The 20327-nt window shown below is 48.0% G+C and overlaps 1 protein-coding gene across 1 annotated transcript in view; it reads right to left on the bottom strand.

Moving 5' to 3' along the window:
* The window catches only part of LOC138247471 (CD5 antigen-like), a 589710-nt gene that overhangs the window by 475410 nt on the left and 93973 nt on the right, over positions 1–20327 (bottom strand). The window lies entirely within an intron of this gene.

Here is a 20327-nt window from a genome sequence, read left to right as displayed (position 1 = left end):
AAACATACACACAAGTAAAGATGGGGGTATCCTGCCCGGCAAGGTCGTACTTTCCTACAATAGTCTCTATGGTATTTTTGGTATTTGTGTCACCAAAATAAAGTACCTTTATTTTTGTAACACTGAGTGTTTTCTTTCATGTGTGTAAGTACTGTGTGCCTACAGTGGTTTTGCATGAGCTTTGCATATCTCCTAGATAAGCCTTGGCTGCTCATCCACAGCTACCTCTAGAGAGCATGGCTTCTGGACTCTAACCACACTACACTAATAAGTGATACCTGGTGTAGGGTGTAAGTACCATAGGTACCCACCACACAGCAGGCCAGCCTGTTACAATAACCATGCATTGCTGCTGCCTTTACTTTGTCTTTTTTGTGTGTTGTCTGTGTAAGCTTCCATTGTACCTTCTGGGTGAGGGAAGCTTGAATTTTACCTTTTCTGTGAGAGAAGTTTGCATTGTACCTTCTGTGTGAGGGAATCTTGCATTGTACCTTACATGTAAGGGAAGCTTGCATTGCACCATCTGTGTGAGGGAAGCTTGCATGTACCTTCCATATGAGGGAAGCTTGCATTGTACCTTCTGTGTGAGGGAGGCTTGCATTGTACTTTCTCTGTGAAGGAAGTTTGCATTGTACCTTCTTTGTGAAGGAAGCTTACATTGTACCTTCTGTGTGAGGGACGCTTGCATTGTACCTTCTGTGTGAGGGAAGCTTACACCAGTTTCCTAATTAACCTTCTATCCCTCTCTATCTTCCTTTCTATCTATTCTATGTAGCTCCCACCCATATATATACACCATGCTACATAATTCCACTGCAAAAATACACTCTGTACCACAGAAATCCAGACTGCACAATTCCACAAATAACAATTAAAATATGAACCACAAATTTCCACTTCACACCACAAACATCCCCAACACTACAAACCAAAACACATAAATGAAAGACATTGGGGATCATTATGACCCCGGCGGTCAGTGATAAAGTGGCGGTAGTACCGCCAACAGGCTGGGGGTACATATCGCCACATTATGACATTGGCGGGTTGGCTGCAGCCAACCCGCCAATTTACCATTCTGATCGCCATGGTGGTAGCAGCCGCCGGGCCGGAGACAAGAATCTCTAGCCCAGGGACTGCTATTGTACCGCCACCGGCATCATGACCCTGCCTACCCTCATGGTTTTCGTGGCGTTCACAATGCCACAAAAACCATGGCGGTAGGCCCTACCAGTGACAGGAAATTCGTTCCTTGTCACTGGTAGGAGGCTCAACCACCCCCCAAACACTCCCCAACGCCCCCAGCCCTCCCTCTCCATCCATGCCCCCTTCTAATCCCCCACACCCCTATTCACACACACTCGCAGACATGCACTACGCATACACACACTCACTCACACAGGCATACACACATTCATTCACGCACGCATCCATTCATTCTCTCACACCTCCATTCACACATTCACACTGACACGCAGAAACGCATTCACATTTCCATTTATACACGCATTCTCACACATGCATACACACTTGCAAACAACACTACACAGACATTCCCATTCACGCACACACTCACACATTCATGCACACAAACCCACACACATACACAACTACCCCCGCCCCCCTCCCCTGTCAGAAACCCAACTTACCTGCATCCAAGGTGTCTTCCAGCAGGGAACGGGATGGGGCGCTGCTACCGCCAGCAGCACCCGCCAGGAGATCCCTGCCAGGCCATAATATTTTTCATAATATGGCTGGTGGCGGTCTACTTGCGTGGCGCTGCTGGTGGTAGCAGCGCCACCTTACCACCATCCGCCAGTATGGCCACAGCTGGATTTTCACCCTTCTTGTGGCGGAAATCCAGCTGTGGTCATAATTTGGCAGACAGATGTTAGCCTCGGCGACGGTCTTTTGGTGGCCGTTGTCACGGCGGTAGGCGACATTTACCGCCAATGTCTTAATGAGGGCCATTGTCATTTACAGCACCAATAGCTCTAACTCTTACAAATGTGAGACCCATTGCATTGCAAATGTTTGTTTATATTATGAACCTACTTCTTAAGTGCAACTGTTAAAGATGACTTAATTGTGGGAAGATCAGCTATTTGGTTCCAAATCCAAGTGGCCTCTGTGTCAACCATGGAGTGTTGAGTGATTTGTGAATTCAATTTGTATAGTTTATGATCAATATCTTTTATATAGTCCATCATAATTTTGAAAAAATTCTATTTGCTATTAGATTTATCAGCATACATCACAGCCCCATGCTCTATTGAAGAGATGGTTTTTTTCATGGTCCTCTACCAAGTGATAGCTTCACTCAAGCATTCGATAAATGGTGAACTTTATAACAGATGGCCGGCTTCAGTATACATGTTAGAAGAGACTTTTTCTATGGAGAAATCAGATGAGATATTAATCTCAGGATTTCTTAATTCCCAGAGAGATGGAAAATCAAGCATTTCTTAGCAATTGTTAGAGTCAGCAGTGGGAGTCTCCATAAAAGGTGCTGGTATATCTGTGACAATGGATGTAGCACATGCTTTGATGATCTTGACTGCAGGGGATGAAGGAGCCCTCTAATCATTCATTCAGTTCTCATGTGGTGCTGCTTTGTGGGCAATTCCTTTGCAGGAGTCTCATAGCTGGAAATGAACTGCTCCTTTGATATCCAGCATGCTTTGGCCTAGGTGGCCCTCATGCCAGAGACATCCTCAGCGAGGGGCAATGCTTTGTCTTATCCGACAGAAATTTACCACTACCCAATGGATCAGGGTTCAGGGTGATAGGGGTAGATTTAACTAATTTAGGAAGTAGCGGCGTTGGCAGGCCTGCATTTTGTAATAAGCCATCTCTAAAGTCAAAGTCAGTAGGTGCAGCTGGAGTCTGGTGATCTCCCATAGCGTTTTCTTCAGCATGTTTGCATTTAAAATATATTTAATGCCAGTGTCTTGGCCTGTCAGCACCTTAGAGGATTTGGGTTTTATTTCTAAACCTTCCAACGCAGTGGTAGGGGGAGTATGATTTGTTTGTACCTTTGTTGGAGGGACTGCACCTGCAGAGTACATTTTTTCGCCCACGTGTTTTAGTGTTAGTTTTGGTTTTGCTGTCATTGTTGTCAGTATGTATTCTTTTTTTTTTTTTTTTTTTGTAGTGATACAGAGGATCCCCCCCTTTGTCCTCCAGGACCTCCACAAAGAAAGGTGGAAATAATTAAGACACAGATAAGAGACAAACATGGTCAGTCTCAGAACATTAACCATGACACATGCAGTCAGCTGTCCAGTCAGAGAAGGAACTGGAGCAAACAAAGGGGGTCAGGTGAAACCAGGCAAGAACAAGCTGACCAAGCAAGGCTGGTAACCTAGTGGCGAGGGAGGGGAGAGACAACAGAAGGCACCACACTGGGCATCACAGACTGCACCCAAACCCCAGCGGGGCAGCAACAGCTGCGCCCGGGCTCAAACCTCGGCAGAGACTTCTACCAACCGCTGCACTCACTCCACTGTGCCTGGCTACCCTCACAAACTGGCCCTCCCTCACACGACAGCTTGGATCCACCTCAGATATGTCCCTTGTCCCTCCCTCTCTGGAGCTGCACTGCCACAAGTGGCCTTTTCTGCCATAGTTCAGGCCTCTGATGCCAGGCTCCTGATGTCAGGACCCTGACTTCATGTGATTGATTGATGTGAGGGCCCCAGGTGTCAGGCTTCTGATGTCAGGCTCCTGATGTCAGCCCCCAATGCCTTTGCCCCACCTTTCCGAAGGACCTGGGTCCTACACTCTGGGCTCAGCTGAGCAGGTAAGGTGATAGCGATCAGTGGTATAACAAAGACCCCCTCAGCTCCAGTGGTGTTGCGGGGGGCCCATGCTCCAGGAGGCCCCTTCTGTACCGTACCCTGGCCTGAGTGCTCCTGAGTGGGTTCGCCACTGATAGTGATGCAGCAGACAGCTAGAGTGTCCTAGGACACCCTGGGGCTTGGAGCTTGGTGCTTCACTCACAAGGTGCAGCAGCAGCTAAACACTGAAGGTGAGGTGTAGTAGATAACTGCCAGCCACCACAGAATCTGGGCAGGCCAGGGTGAGGGAGCGACAAGCCACATCCACTTCTCAGCTGGCATCTTCTGTGACCAAGCAGTGATCCACCCTGCACAGCGAGTGCCTATTGTACCACACCCACACCTGACTTGGGGATACCTAGTTACCCGGATGTCTCACAGAGGGGGTTACTAGCCCTCCTCCACTCCCTGTACCTCTGTGGACCGCTGTAGCCCCCTGTACCCCTGTCACTATCAGCTCACCACTCACCGCTCTCCGCCTCCACACATCTCTCCACCTCCTAGAGTAACCCAACACTGGCACCTCCTCTGAAATTATTTCAACCCTTTCTTTGTTTTAGCAACATTTTACTAAATCCAGACGACTTCATTGCTATGACAAAAGATCTTAATACCAATGAATGTATTGCTTCCAATCTCAAATTAAATCAATTATAAAATCTTGCATTCAACATCTTGTAAAGAGTGTAGAACTTTGTTGGGGAAATGATGTTTTGTGTTATGTTGTGGTGTTTCCATTTGTGATGGACATTTCACCCCGGTGAGGACTCACTGAATTTGAGAGAATCGCCTGTGAAAACCAAGATTGTGAGACCTTTGTGGTAAGAGGATAATAAAGGTTGAACCTAAGCAGCTGTGGACGAGCTGCTCACTGCTGGGATCTTATATTACAGAAGAATGAGCTCTGAACTGGATAAAGATAGCAGATTGGACAACACTTGAAGAAAGTAGACAGACAAGAGTGATCAGTTTCATTATTCTCATGAAAGGTTCCTCAAAATATAATGACATTTCTCAAGTGGACATAGATGAATTAATTATTTGCCTCTTTCTCTTTAATCACATCAGATATTATGTGCATATGTTTGGAAAAAACATTTAAGGCAACTCAAGTAGGTAAACATTAAGGCCCGTATTTATACTCCGTTTGCGCCGAATTTGCGTCGTTTTTTTTGACGCAAATTCGGCGCAAAACTAACGCCATATTTATACTTTGGCGTTAGACGCGTCTAGCGCCAAAGTATGAAGAAAGAGCGTCATTTTTTTGCGTGAACGCCTTCCTTGCGTTAATGAGATGCAAGGAAGGCGTTCCCGTCTAAAAAAATGACGGCGACGCAAATGCGTCGTATTTATACTCCCGGGCAAAAATCACGCCCGGGAGGTGGCGGGTCAAACAAACCCGCATTTGCACCGGAATTTAACGCCTGGGTCAGGGTAGGCGTTAAGGGACCTGTGGGCTCAGAATGAGCCCACAGGTGCCCTCCCCTGCCCCCAGGGACCCCCCCTGCCACCCCTGCCCACCCCAGGAGGACACCCAAGGATGGAGGGACCCATCCCAGTGAAGTACAGGTAAGTTCAGGTAAGTATAATTTTTTTTATTTTTTTATTTTTTTTGTGGCATAGGGGGGCCTTATTTGTGCCCCCCTACATGCCACTATGCCCAATGACCATGCCCAGGGGACACAAGTCCCCTGGGCATGGCCATTGGGCAAGGGGGCATGACTCCTGTCTTTACTAAGACAGGAGTCATGAAATGGCGTCTGGGCGTCGAAAAAATGGCGCAAATCGGGTTAAGACGATTTTTTAGCGTCAACCTGACTTGCGCCATTTTAAGACGCCCTAACGTCATTTTTTCCCAACGCCGGCGCTGCCTGGTCTACGTGGTTTTTTTCCACGCACACCAGGCAGCGCCGGTCTGATTGCGCCGTCTAACGCCATTCCATAAATACGGCGCCCGCATGGCGCTTCAGAATGGCGTTAGACGGCGCAAAAATTTTTGACGCTAAACTGCGTTAGCGCAGTTTAGCGTCAAAAAGTATAAATATGGGCCTAAGGCCCGTATTTATACTCCGTTTGCGCCGAATTTGCGTCGTTTTTTTCGACGCAAATTCGGCGCAAAACTAACGCCATATTTATATTTTGGCGTTAGACGCGTCTAGCGCCAAAGTATGAAGAAAGAGCGTAATTTTTTTGCGTGAACGCCTTCCTTGCGTTAATGAGATGCAAGGAAGGCGTTCCCGTCTAAAAAAATGACGGCGACGCAAATGCGTCGTATTTATACTCCCGGGCAAAAATCACGCCCGGGAGGTGGCGGGTCAAAAAACCCCGCATTTGCGCCTGAATTTAACGCCTGGGTCAGGGTATGCGTTAAGGGACCTGTGGGCTCAGAATGAGCCCACAGGTGCCCTCCCCTGCCCCCAGGGACCCCCCCCTGCCACCCCTGCCCACCCCAGGAGGACACCCAAGGATGGAGGGACCCATCCCAGTGAAGTACAGGTAAGTTCAGGTAAGTATAATTTTTTTTATTTTTTTATTTTTTTTGTGGCATAGGGGGGCCTTATTTGTGCCCCCCTACATGCCACTATGCCCAATGACCATGCCCAGGGGACACAAGTCCCCTGGGCATGGCCATTGGGCAAGGGGGCATGACTCCTGTCTTTACTAAGACAGGAGTCATGAAATGGCGTCTGGGCGTCGAAAAAAATGGCGCAAATCGGGTTAAGACGATTTTTTAGCGTCAACCTGACTTGCGCCATTTTAAGACGCCCTAACGTCATTTTTTCCCAACGCCGGCGCTGCCTGGTCTACGTGGTTTTTTTCCACGCACACCAGGCAGCGCCGGTCTGATTGCGCCGTCTAACGCCATTCCATAAATACGGCGCCCGCATGGCGCTTCAGAATGGCGTTAGACGGCGCAAAATTTTTTGACGCTAAACTGCGTTAGCGCAGTTTAGCGTCAAAAAGTATAAATATGGGCCTAAATGCAGAGAATGCGTGGAAATTAAAGTCATCAAGACCAGCGACATGAACGGAAGAGGTGCTGTAGGAGAATATGTACACTGAAAGGAAAGAGAAGAAGTGTTGTAGAGGAAGTGTAATCACACTAGACTGAGAGTAAAGAAGTGCTGTAGAGGAGGTGTAATCACACTAGACTGAGAGTAAAGAAGTGCTGTAGAGGAGGTGTAATCACACTAGACTGAGAGTAAAGAAGTGCTGTAGGAGGAGGTGTAATCACACTGGATAGAGAGTGAAGGCGTGCTGTAGAGGAGGTGTAATCACACTAGATTGAGAGTGAAGAAGTGCTGTGGAGGAGGTGTAATCACACTGGATTAATGGTGAAGAAGCGCTGCAGAGGAGGTGTAATGACACTAGATTGAGAGCGAAGGAGTGCTGTAGAGGAGGTGTAATCACACTAGATTGAGAGTGAAGAAGTGCTGTAGGAGGAGGTGCAATCACACTGGACTGAGAGTGAAGGGGTGCTGCAGAGGAGGTGTTATCACACTGGATTGAGGGCGAAGAAGTGCTGTAGAGGAGATGTAATCACACTAGATTGAGAGTAAAGAAGTGCTGTAGAGGAGGTGTAATCACACTGGATTAATGATGAAGAAATGTTATAGAGGAGGTGTAACAACACTAGATTGAGAGTGAAGGAGTGCTGTAGAGAAGGTGTAATCACACTAGCTTGAGAGTGTAGAAGTGCTGCAGAGGAGGTGTAATCACACTAGATTGAGAGTGAAGAAGTGCTGTGGAGGAGGTGTAATTACACTGGATTAATGGTGAAGAAATGTTGTAGAGAAGGTGTAATAACACTAGATTGAGAGTGAAGAAGTGCTGTAGGGGAGGTGTAATCACACTACATTGAGAGTGAAGACGTGCTGCAGGGAAGGTGTAATCACACTAGATTGAGAGTGAAGACGTGCTGCAGAGGAGGTGTAATCACACTGGATTGAGGGTGAAGGAGTGCTGTAGAGGAGGTGTAATCACACTAGATTGAGAGTGAAGAAGTGCTGCAGAGGAGTGTAGGAAAGTACCATCTTGCCTGGCATGTTACCCCCATTTTTCACTGTATATATGTTGTTTTAGTTGTATGTGTCACTGGGACCCTGGTAACCCAGGGCCCCAGTGCTCATAAGTGTGCCTGAATGTGTTACCTGTGTAGTGACTAACTGTCTCACTGAGGCTCTGCTAATCAGAACCTCAGTGGTTATGCTCTCTCATTTCTTTCCAAATTGTCACTGACAGGCTAGTGACCATTTTTACCAATTTACATTGGCTTACTGGAACACCCTTATAATTCCCTAGTATATGGTACTGAGGTACCCAGGGTATTGGGGTTCCAGGAGATCCCTATGGGCTGCAGCATTTCTTTTGCCACCCATAGGGAGCTCTGACAAATCTTACACAGGCCTGCCACTGCAGCCTGAGTGAAATAACGTCCACGTTATTTCACAGCCATTTTACACTGCACTTAAGTAACTTATAAGTCACCTATATGTCTAACCTTTACCTGGTAAAGGTTAGGTGCAAAGTTACTTAGTGTGAGGGCACCCTGGCACTAGCCAAGGTGCCCCCACATTGTTCAGAGCCAATTCACTGAACTTTGTGAGTGCGGGGACACCATTACACGCGTGCACTACATATAGGTCACTACCTATATGTAGCTTCACCATGGTAACTCCGAATATGGCCATGTAACATGTCTATGATCATGGAATTGCCCCCTCTATGCCATCCTGGCATTGTTGGTACAATTCCATGATCCCAGTGGTCTGTAGCACAGACCCTGGTACTGCCAGACTGCCCTTCCTGGGGTTTCTCTGCAGCTGCTGCTGCTGCCAACCCCTCAGACAGGCAGCTGCCCTCCTGGGGTCCAGCCAGGCCTGGCCCAGGATGGCAGAACAAAGAACTTCCTCTGAGAGAGGGTGTGACACCCTCTCCCTTTGGAAAATGGTGTGAAGGCAGGGGAGGAGTAGCCTCCCCCAGCCTCTGGAAATGCTTTGTTGGGCACAGATGTGCCCAATTCTGCATAAGCCAGTCTACACCGGTTCAGGGACCCCTTAGCCCCTGCTCTGGCGCGAAACTGGACAAAGGAAAGGGGAGTGACCACTCCCCTGACCTGCACCTCCCCTGGGAGGTGCCCAGAGCTCCTCCAGTGTGCTCCAGACCTCTGCCATCTTGGAAACAGAGGTGCTGCTGGCACACTGGACTGCTCTGAGTGGCCAGTGCCACCAGGTGACGTCAGAGACTCCTTGTGATAGGCTCCTTCAGGTGTTAGTAGCCTTTCCTCTCTCCTAGGTAGCCAAACCCTCTTTTCTGGCTATTTAGGGTCTCTGTCTCTGGGGAAACTTTAGATAACGAATGCATGAGCTCAGCCGAGTTCCTCTGCATCTCCCTCTTCACCTTCTGATAAGGAATCGACCGCTGACCGCGCTGGAAGCCTGCAAACCTGCAACATAGTAGCAAAGACGACTACTGCAACTCTGTAACGCTGATCCTGCCGCCTTCTCGACTGTTTTCCTGCTTGTGCATGCTGTGGGGGTAGCCTGCCTCCTCTCTGCACCAGAAGCTCCGAAGAAATCTCCCGTGGGTCGACGGAATCTTCCCCCTGCAACCGCAGGCACCAAAAAGCTGCATCTCCGGTCCCTTGGGTCTCCTCTCAGCACGACGAGCGAGGTCCCTCGAATCCAGCGACACCGTCCAAGTGACCCCCACAGTCCAGTGACTCTTCAGCCCAAGTTTGGTGGAGGTAAGTCCTTGCCTCACCTCGCTGGGCTGCATTGCTGGGAACCGCGACTTTGCAAGCTTCTCCGGCCCCTGTGCACTTCCGGCGGAAATCCTCTGTGCACAGCCAAGCCTGGGTCCACGGCACTCTAACCTGCATTGCACGACTTTCTAAGTTGGTCTCCGGCGACGTGGGACTCCTTTGTGCAACTTCGGCGAGCACCGTTTCACGCATCCTCGTAGTGCCTGTTTCTGGCACTTCTCCGGGTGCTACCTGCTTCAGTGAGGGCTCTTTGTCTTGCTCGACGTCCCCTCTCTCTGCAGGTCCAATTTGCGACCTCCTGGTCCCTCCTGGGCCCCAGCAGCGTCCAAAAACGCCAAACGCACGATTTGCGTGTAGCAAGGCTTGTTGGCGTCCATCCGGCGGGAAAACACTTCTGCACAACTCTCCAAGGCGTGGGGGATCCATCCTCCAAAGGGGAAGTCTCTAGCCCTTGTCGTTCCTGCAGTATTCACAGTTCTTCAGCCTAGTAAGAGCTTCTTTGCACCAACCGCTGGCATTTCTTGGGCATCTGCCCATCTCCGAGCTGCTTGTGACTTTTGGACTTGGTCCCCTTGTTCCACAGGTACCTTCAGACAGGAATCCATCGTTGTTGCATTGCTGATTTGTGTTTTCCTTGCATTCTCCCTCTAACACGACTATTTTGTCCTTAGGGGAACTTTAGTGCACTTTGCACTCACATTTCAGGGTCTTGGGGAGGGTTATTTTTCTAACTCTCACTATTTTCTAATAGTCCCAACGACCCTCTACAAGGTCACATAGGTTTGGGGTCCATTCGTGGTTCGCATTCCACTTCTGGAGTATATGGTTTGTGTTGCCCCTATCCCTATGTTTCCCCATTGCATCCTATTGTAACTATACATTGTTTGCACTGTTTTCTAAGACTATACTGCATATTTTTGCTATTGTGTATATATATCTTGTGTATATTTCCTATCCTCTCACTGAGGGTACACTCTAAGATACTTTGGCATATTGTCATAAAAATAAAGTACCTTTATTTTTAGTATAACTGTGTATTGTGTTTTCTTATGATATTGTGCATATGACACTAAGTGGTACTGTGGTAGCTTCACACGTCTCCTAGTTCAGCCTAAGCTGCTCTGCTAAGCTACCATTATCTATCAGCCTAAGCTGCTAGACACCCTATACACTAATAAGGGATAACTGGGCCTGGTGCAAGGTGCAAGTACCCCTTGGTACTCACTACAAGCCAGTCCAGCCTCCTACATTGGTTGTGCAGTGGTGGGATAAGTGCTTTGAGACTACTTACCACTCTTGTCATTGTACTTTTCATAAGAGAAAAATATACAAAACAAGGTCAGTGTATATACACATAGCCAAAAAGTTTTGCATTTCCTCTTTTCACTCTTTTCTAAGTGCTGAAAAGTACTTCTAAACTTTCAAAAAGTTCTTAAAAGTTTAAAAAGTTTTTTTCTGTCTTTCCAAAAAGTTCTGAAAACTTTTTTTTCTTTGTCTATCACTTTAACTCTCTCTAAAAATGTCTGGCACAGGCCAAAAAGTTGAACTGTCCAAACTTGCATATGATCACCTTAGCTGGAAAGGAGCAAGGAGTCTCTGCATAGAGAGAGGTTTGAGTGTAGGGAAGAATCCTTCCTTAGAACTGTTAATTAATATGCTTAGAGTACAGGATAAGGCCATAAGTGCCCAATCTGTAGAAAAAGTAGCTAATGGTTCTCAATCTGATCCAGGGACTCCCCCAGGAAAAGGTTCAGGAAAGAAACTTCTCAGCCTGCCCATTACTAGACAGTCTAGCATAGTTGGTACAGAGGTTGAATCACATCATACTGATGATGTGCTCTCACATTATACTGGTAGCCAAGCTGTTAGGGTGCCCTCTGTAAGGGACAGGTCTCCTTCTGTTCATTCCCATCATACCTCTGTATCTAGAAATGTCCCTCCCACCCACCCTGATGACAGATTGTTGGAAAGGGAGCTCAATAGATTGAGAGTGGAGCAAACCAGACTGAAGCTCAAGAAGCAACAGCTGGATTTGGATAGACAGTCTTTAGAAATAGAGAGGGAAAGACAGAAAATGGGTTTAGATACCCATGGTGGCAGCAGCAGTATTCCCCATAGTCATCCTGCAAAAGAGCATGATTCCAGGAATCTGCATAAGATAGTTCCCCCTTACAAGGAGGGGGATGACATTAACAAGTGGTTTGCTGCACTTGAGAGGGCCTGTGCTGTACAGGATGTCCCTCAAAGGCAGTGGGCTGCTATCCTATGGCTATCATTTACTGGAAAAGGTAGGGATAGGCTCCTTACTGTAAAAGAAAATTATGCTAACAATTTCCAAGTTCTTAAGAATGCACTCCTGGATGGTTATGGCTTAACCACTGAACAGTACAGGATCAAGTTCAGAGATACCAAAAAGGAGTCTTCACAAGACTGGGTTGATTTCATTGACCAGGCAGTGAAGGCCTTGGAGGGGTGGTTACATGGCAGTAAAGTTACTGATTATGACAGCCTGTATAACTTAATCCTGAGAGAGCATATTCTTAATAATTGTGTGTCTGATTTGTTGCACCAGTACTTGGTGGACTCTGATCTGACCTCTCCCCAAGAATTGGGAAAGAAGGCAGACAAATGGGTCAGAACAAGAGTGAACAGAAAAGTTCATACAGGGGGTGACAAAGATGGCAACAAAAAGAAGGATGGTAAGTCTTCTGACAAGGGTGGGGACAAATCTAAAAATGAGTCTTCATCAGGCCCACAAAAACACTCTGGTGGGGGTGGTGGGCCCAAATCCTCCTTTAATCAGAACAAGGAAAAGAAACCATGGTGCTATTTATGTAAGATAAAAGGCCATTGGACAACAGATCCCAGTTGTCCAAAGAAAGGCACCACAGCTCCTACCACTACAACCCCTACTGCTACACCTAGTGTCCCTACTAATAGCAGTGGTGGTGGGAGCAAACCTACTAATAGCCAATCCAAGGGAGTAGCTGGGCTCACTTTTGGTAATTTAGTTGGGGTTGGTCTGATTAGGGAGACCACAGAGGCTACTTTAGTCTCTGAAGGGGCTATTGACTTAGCCACTTTGGTTGCTTGCCCCCATAACTTGGAGAAGTACAAGCAACTAACCCTAATAAATGGTGTTGAGGTCCAGGCCTACAGGGACACAGGTGCCAGTGTCACAATGGTGATTGAGAAACTGGTGCACCCTGAACAACACATACTTGGACACCAGTACCAAGTAACCGATGCTCACAACATAACACAAAGCCACCCCATGGCTGTTGTAAATCTCAACTGGGGGGGGGTATCTGGTCCAAAGAAAGTTGTGGTAGCTTCAGATTTACCTGTAGACTGGCTATTAGGGAATGATTTGGAGACATCAGCTTGGTCAGATGTGGAGTTGGAGGCCCATGCAGCAATGCTGGGCATCCCAGGGCATATTTTTGCTTTGACAAGGGCTCAGGCCAAAAAGCAAAAAGGACAGGGAAGCTTGGATCCTGGAACAATGGACCAAGTGCTCCCTAAAGCTAGGGCTAGTAGAAGCAAACCACTTCCTACTATCCCTCCCTCTACAGTGGATTCTACTTCTGAGGAAGAAGAATTCCCTCCCTGTGCAGAACCTACACCAGAGGAGCTGGAAGCAGACACTGCTGAGCTTTTGGGTGAAGGGGGGCCTGCCAGAGAGGAGCTGAGTGTGGCACAGCAAACCTGTCCCACATTAGAGGGTCTCAGACAGCAAGCTGTCAAACAGGCTAATGGGGATGTCAGTGACTCACACAGAGTTTACTGGGAGGACAACCTCTTGTACACTGAGCAAAGGGATCCTAAACCTGGAGCTGCCAGGAGATTAGTGATTCCTCAGGAGTACAGAAAGTTCCTCCTAACACTGGCACATGACATTCCCTTAGCTGGGCACCTGGGTCAAATGAAAACTTGGGACAGATTGGTACCACTGTTTCATTGGCCTAGGATGTCTGAGGACACAAAAGAATTTTGTAAGTCCTGTGAAACCTGTCAAGCCAGTGGCAAGACAGGTGGCACTCCAAAGGCACCCCTTATCCCACTGCCTGTGGTTGGGGTTCCCTTTGAAAGGGTAGGGGTTGACATAGTTGGCCCCCTTGACCCTCCTACTGCTTCAGGCAATAGGTTTATCTTGGTGGTGGTGGACCATGCCACAAGATATCCTGAAGCTATTCCTTTAAGGACCACTACAGCTCCTGCAGTGGCAAAGGCCCTCCTGGGAATATTTTCCAGGGTGGGCTTCCCAAAGGAAGTAGTATCAGACAGAGGAAGCAATTTCATGTCTGCATACTTAAAGGCCATGTGGAAGGAGTGTGGTGTAACTTACAAGTTCACAACACCCTATCATCCACAAACAAATGGACTGGTGGAGAGATTTAATAAAACTCTCAAAGGCATGATTATGGGACTCCCTGAAAAACTCCGCAGGAGATGGGATATCCTTCTACCATGCCTCCTTTTTGCCTACAGGGAGGTACCCCAGAAAGGAGTGGGCTTCAGCCCCTTTGAACTTCTTTTTGGACACCCTGTTAGGGGTCCACTCACACTTGTAAAGGAGGGTTGGGAACAACCTTTAAAAGCTCCTAAGCAGGATATTGTGGATTATGTACTTGGCCTCAGATCAAGGATGGCTGAGTACATGAAAAAGGCCAGTAAAAACCTTCAGGCCAGCCAAGAGCTCCAGAAGCAATGGCATGACCAGAAGGCTGTTTTGGTTCAGTACCAACCAGGGCAGAAAGTGTGGGTCTTGGAGCCTGTGGCCCCAAGAGCACTCCAAGATAAATGGAGTGGTCCACACACAATTGTTGAAAAGAAGGGTGAAGTCACCTACTTGGTTGACTTAGGCACTGCCAGGAGTCCCCTTAGGGTGCTCCATGTCAACCGCCTGAAACCCTACTATGACAGGGCTGATCTCACCCTGCTCATGGCAACAGATGAGGGACAGGAAGAAGACAGTGATCCTCTACCTGATCTCTTCTCTTCCACAGAACAAGATGCTCTTGTGGAAGGGGTAGTTTTGGCTGATTGTCTTACTGCTGAGCAGAAAGATAATTGCATAAATCTCCTAGGACAATTTTCAGAACTCTTCTCCATTGTGCCAGGCACCACTTCTTGGTGTGAGCACACTATAGATACTGGAGACAGTTTACCTGTCAAAAGTAAGATCTATAGGCAGCCTGACCATGTCAGGGACTGCATAAAGCAAGAAGTTCAGAAAATGTTGGAACTAGGAGTGGTTGAGCACTCTGACAGTCCATGGGCTTCTCCTGTGGTACTGGTACCAAAACCCAATTCTAAAGATGGAAAGAAGGAAATGAGGTTTTGTGTAGACTATAGAGGTCTCAACTTGGTAACCAAAACAGATGCTCACCCTATACCCAGGGCAGATGAGCTAATAGATACACTGGCATCTGCCAAGTATCTAAGCACTTTTGATTTGACTGCAGGGTATTGGCAGATCAAAATGTCAGAAGATGCTAAACCTAAGACTGCATTTTCTACCATTGGAGGACATTACCAGTTTACTGTAATGCCTTTTGGTTTGAAAAATGCACCTGCCACTTTTCAGAGGTTGGTGAACACAGTCCTGCAAGGGCTGGAAGCTTTCAGTGCAGCATATTTGGATGATATAGCTGTCTTTAGCTCCAGCTGGGATGATCACCTGGTCCACCTTTGGAAAGTTTTGGAGGCTCTGCAAAAGGCAGGCCTCACTATCAAGGCTTCAAAGTGCCAGATAGGGCAGGGTAAGGTGGTTTATCTGGGACACCTTGTTGGTGGGGAACAGATTGCACCACTTCAGGGGAAAATCCAAACTATTATTGATTGGATTCCCCCTACCACTCAGACTCAGGTGAGAGCCTTCCTAGGCCTCACTGGGTATTACAGGAGGTTCATTAAGAACTATGGCTCCATTGCAGCCCCTCTTAATGACCTCACATCCAAGAAAATGCCTAAAAAGGTATTATGGACAGCAAACTGTCAGAAAGCTTTTGAGGAGCTGAAGCAGGCCATGTGCTCTGCACCTGTCCTGAAAAGCCCTTGTTACTCTAAAAAATTCTATGTCCAAACTGATGCATCTGAATTAGGAGTAGGGGCAGTCCTATCACAACTTAATTCTGAGGGCCAGGATCAACCTGTTGCTTTTATTAGTAGAAGGTTGACCCCTAGAGAAAAGCGTTGGTCTGCCATTGAGAGGGAGGCCTTTGCTGTGGTCTGGGCTCTGAAGAAGTTGAGGCCATACCTGTTTGGCACTCACTTCATTGTTCAGACAGACCACAAACCTCTACTTTGGCTAAAACAAATGAAAGGTGAAAATCCTAAATTGTTGAGGTGGTCCATATCCCTACAGGGAATGGACTATACAGTGGAACATAGACCTGGGAGTAGCCACTCCAATGCAGATGGACTCTCCAGATATTTCCACTTAGACAATGAAGACTCATCAGGTAATGGCTAGTCTTATTGTCCTTCGTTTGGGGGGGGGTTGTGTAGGAAAGTACCATCTTGCCTGGCATGTTACCCCCATTTTTCACTGTATATATGTTGTTTTAGTTGTATGTGTCACTGGGACCCTGGTAACCCAGGGCCCCAGTGCTCATAAGTGTGCCTGAATGTGTTACCTGTGTAGTGACTAACTGTCTCACTGAGGCTCTGCTAATCAGAACCTCAGTGGTTATGCTCTCTCATTTCTTTCCAAATTGTCACTGACAGGCTAGTGACCATTTTTACCAATTTACATTGGCTTACTGGAACACCCTTATAATTCCCTAGTATATGGTACTGAGGTACCCAGGGTATTGGGGTTCCAGGAGATCCCTATGGGCTGCAGCATTTCTTTTGCCACCCATAGGGAGCTCTGACAAATCTTACACAGGCCTGCCACTGCAGCCTGAGTGAAATAACGTCCACGTTATTTCACAGCCATTTTACACTGCACTTAAGTAACTTATAAGTCACCTATATGTCTAACCTTTACCTGGTAAAGGTTAGGTGCAAAGTTACTTAGTGTGAGGGCACCCTGGCACTAGCCAAGGTGCCCCCACATTGTTCAGAGCCAATTCACTGAACTTTGTGAGTGCGGGGACACCATTACACGCGTGCACTACATATAGGTCACTACCTATATGTAGCTTCACCATGGTAACTCCGAATATGGCCATGTAACATGTCTATGATCATGGAATTGCCCCCTCTATGCCATCCTGGCATTGTTGGTACAATTCCATGATCCCAGTGGTCTGTAGCACAGACCCTGGTACTGCCAGACTGCCCTTCCTGGGGTTTCTCTGCAGCTGCTGCTGCTGCCAACCCCTCAGACAGGCAGCTGCCCTCCTGGGGTCCTGCCAGGCCTGGCCCAGGATGGCAGAACAAAGAACTTCCTCTGAGAGAGGGTGTGACACCCTCTCCCTTTGGAAAATGGTGTGAAGGCAGGGGAGGAGTAGCCTCCCCCAGCCTCTGGAAATGCTTTGTTGGGCACAGATGTGCCCAATTCTGCATAAGCCAGTCTACACCGGTTCAGGGACCCCTTAGCCCCTGCTCTGGCGCGAAACTGGACAAAGGAAAGGGGAGTGACCACTCCCCTGACCTGCACCTCCCCTGGGAGGTGCCCAGAGCTCCTCCAGTGTGCTCCAGACCTCTGCCATCTTGGAAACAGAGGTGCTGCTGGCACACTGGACTGCTCTGAGTGGCCAGTGCCACCAGGTGACGTCAGAGACTCCTTGTGATAGGCTCCTTCAGGTGTTAGTAGCCTTTCCTCTCTCCTAGGTAGCCAAACCCTCTTTTCTGGCTATTTAGGGTCTCTGTCTCTGGGGAAACTTTAGATAACGAATGCATGAGCTCAGCCGAGTTCCTCTGCATCTCCCTCTTCACCTTCTGATAAGGAATCGACCGCTGACCGCGCTGGAAGCCTGCAAACCTGCAACATAGTAGCAAAGACGACTACTGCAACTCTGTAACGCTGATCCTGCCGCCTTCTCGACTGTTTTCCTGCTTGTGCATGCTGTGGGGGTAGCCTGCCTCCTCTCTGCACCAGAAGCTCCGAAGAAATCTCCCGTGGGTCGACGGAATCTTCCCCCTGCAACCGCAGGCACCAAAAAGCTGCATCTCCGGTCCCTTGGGTCTCCTCTCAGCACGACGAGCGAGGTCCCTCGAATCCAGCGACACCGTCCAAGTGACCCCCACAGTCCAGTGACTCTTCAGCCCAAGTTTGGTGGAGGTAAGTCCTTGCCTCACCTCGCTGGGCTGCATTGCTGGGAACCGCGACTTTGCAAGCTTCTCCGGCCCCTGTGCACTTCCGGCGGAAATCCTCTGTGCACAGCCAAGCCTGGGTCCACGGCACTCTAACCTGCATTGCACGACTTTCTAAGTTGGTCTCCGGCGACGTGGGACTCCTTTGTGCAACTTTGGCGAGCACTGTTTCACGCATCCTCGTAGTGCCTGTTTCTGGCACTTCTCCGGGTGCTACCTGCTTCAGTGAGGGCTCTTTGTCTTGCTCGACGTCCCCTCTCTCTGCAGGTCCAATTTGCGACCTCCTGGTCCCTCCTGGGCCCCAGCAGCGTCCAAAAACGCCAAACGCACGATTTGCGTGTAGCAAGGCTTGTTGGCGTCCATCCGGCGGGAAAACACTTCTGCACGACTCTCCAAGGCGTGGGGGATCCATCCTCCAAAGGGGAAGTCTCTAGCCCTTGTCGTTCCTGCAGTATTCACAGTTCTTCAGCCTAGTAAGAGCTTCTTTGCACCAACCGCTGGCATTTCTTGGGCATCTGCCCATCTCCGAGCTGCTTGTGACTTTTGGACTTGGTCCCCTTGTTCCACAGGTACCTTCAGACAGGAATCCATCGTTGTTGCATTGCTGATTTGTGTTTTCCTTGCATTCTCCCTCTAACACGACTATTTTGTCCTTAGGGGAACTTTAGTGCACTTTGCACTCACTTTTCAGGGTCTTGGGGAGGGTTATTTTTCTAACTCTCACTATTTTCTAATAGTCCCAGCGACCCTCTACAAGGTCACATAGGTTTGGGGTCCATTCGTGGTTCGCATTCCACTTCTGGAGTATATGGTTTGTGTTGCCCCTATCCCTATGTTTCCCCATTGCATCCTATTGTAACTATACATTGTTTGCACTGTTTTCTAAGACTATACTGCATATTTTTGCTATTGTGTATATATATCTTGTGTATATTTCCTATCCTCTCACTGAGGGTACACTCTAAGATACTTTGGCATATTGTCATAAAAATAAAGTACCTTTATTTTTAGTATAACTGTGTATTGTGTTTTCTTATGATATTGTGCATATGACACTAAGTGGTACTGTGGTAGCTTCACACGTCTCCTAGTTCAGCCTAAGCTGCTCTGCTAAGCTACCATTATCTATCAGCCTAAGCTGCTAGACACCCTATACACTAATAAGGGATAACTGGGCCTGGTGCAAGGTGCAAGTACCCCTTGGTACTCACTACAAGCCAGTCCAGCCTCCTACAAGGAGGTGTAATCACACTGGATTGAGAGTGAAGAAGTGCTGTGGAGGAGGTGTAATCACACTAGATTGACAGTGAAGTAGTGCTGTAGGGGAGTTGTAATCACACTGGACTGAGAGTGAAGAAGTGCTGTAGGAGGAGTTGTAATCACACTAGATTGAGGGTGAAGCAGTGCTGTAGGGGAGGTGTAATCACACTAGATTGAGAGTGAAGAAGTGCTGCAGAGGAGGTGTAATCACACTGAATTGAAAGTGAAGGAGTGCTGTAGAGGAGGTGTAATCACACTAGATTGAGGGTGAAGAAGGGCTGTAGAGGAGGTGTAATCACACTAGATTGAGAGTGAAGAAGTGCTGTGGAGGAGGTGTAATCACACTGGATTAATGGTGAAGAAGCGCTGCAGAGGAGGTGTAATGACACTAGATTGAGAGCGAAGGAGTGCTGTAGAGAAGGTGTAATCACACTAGATTGAGAGTGAAGGAGTGCTGCAGAGGAAGTGTACTCACACTAGACTGATAGTGAAGAAATGTTGTAGGGGAGGTGTAATCACACTAGATTGAGAGTGAAGAAGTGCTGTAGATGAGGTGTAATCACACTAGATTGAGAGTGAAGGAGTGCTGCAGAGGAGGTGTAATCACACTAGATTGAGAGTGAAGGAGTGCTGCAGAGGAGATGTAATCACACTAGATTGACAGTGAAGTAGTGTTGTAGGGGAGTTGTAATCACACTGGACTGAGAGTGAAGAAGTGCTGTAGCGGAGGTGTAATCACACTGGATTGAGAGTGAAGAAGTGCTGTGGAGGAGGTGTAATCACACTGGATTAATGGTGCAGAAGCGCTGCAGAGGAGGTGTAATGACACTAGATTGAGAGCGAAGGAGTGCTGTAGAGGAGATGTAATCACACTAGATTGAGAGTGAAGAAGTGCTGTAGGAGGAGGTGCAATCACACTGGACTGAGAGTGAAGGGGTGCTGCAGAGGAGGTGTTATCACACTGGACTGAGAGTGAAGAAGTGCTGTAGCGGAGGTGTAATCACACTGGATTGAGAGTGAAGAAGTGCTGTGGAGGAGGTGTAATCACACTGGATTAATGGTGCAGAAGCGCTGCAGAGGAGGTGTAATGACACTAGATTGAGAGCGAAGGAGTGCTGTAGAGAAGGTGTGGTTTCAGTGCATAGTTCACACCGGTTTAGTTGGAAGTACATTGTTAAGCCTCAGAGCCCTGGGTG

Source organism: Pleurodeles waltl, chromosome 7 (genome assembly GCF_031143425.1).
Source record: "Pleurodeles waltl isolate 20211129_DDA chromosome 7, aPleWal1.hap1.20221129, whole genome shotgun sequence".
Classification (NCBI taxonomy): domain Eukaryota; kingdom Metazoa; phylum Chordata; class Amphibia; order Caudata; family Salamandridae; genus Pleurodeles; species Pleurodeles waltl.
This window is presented reverse-complemented; position numbering and strand designations above follow the sequence as displayed.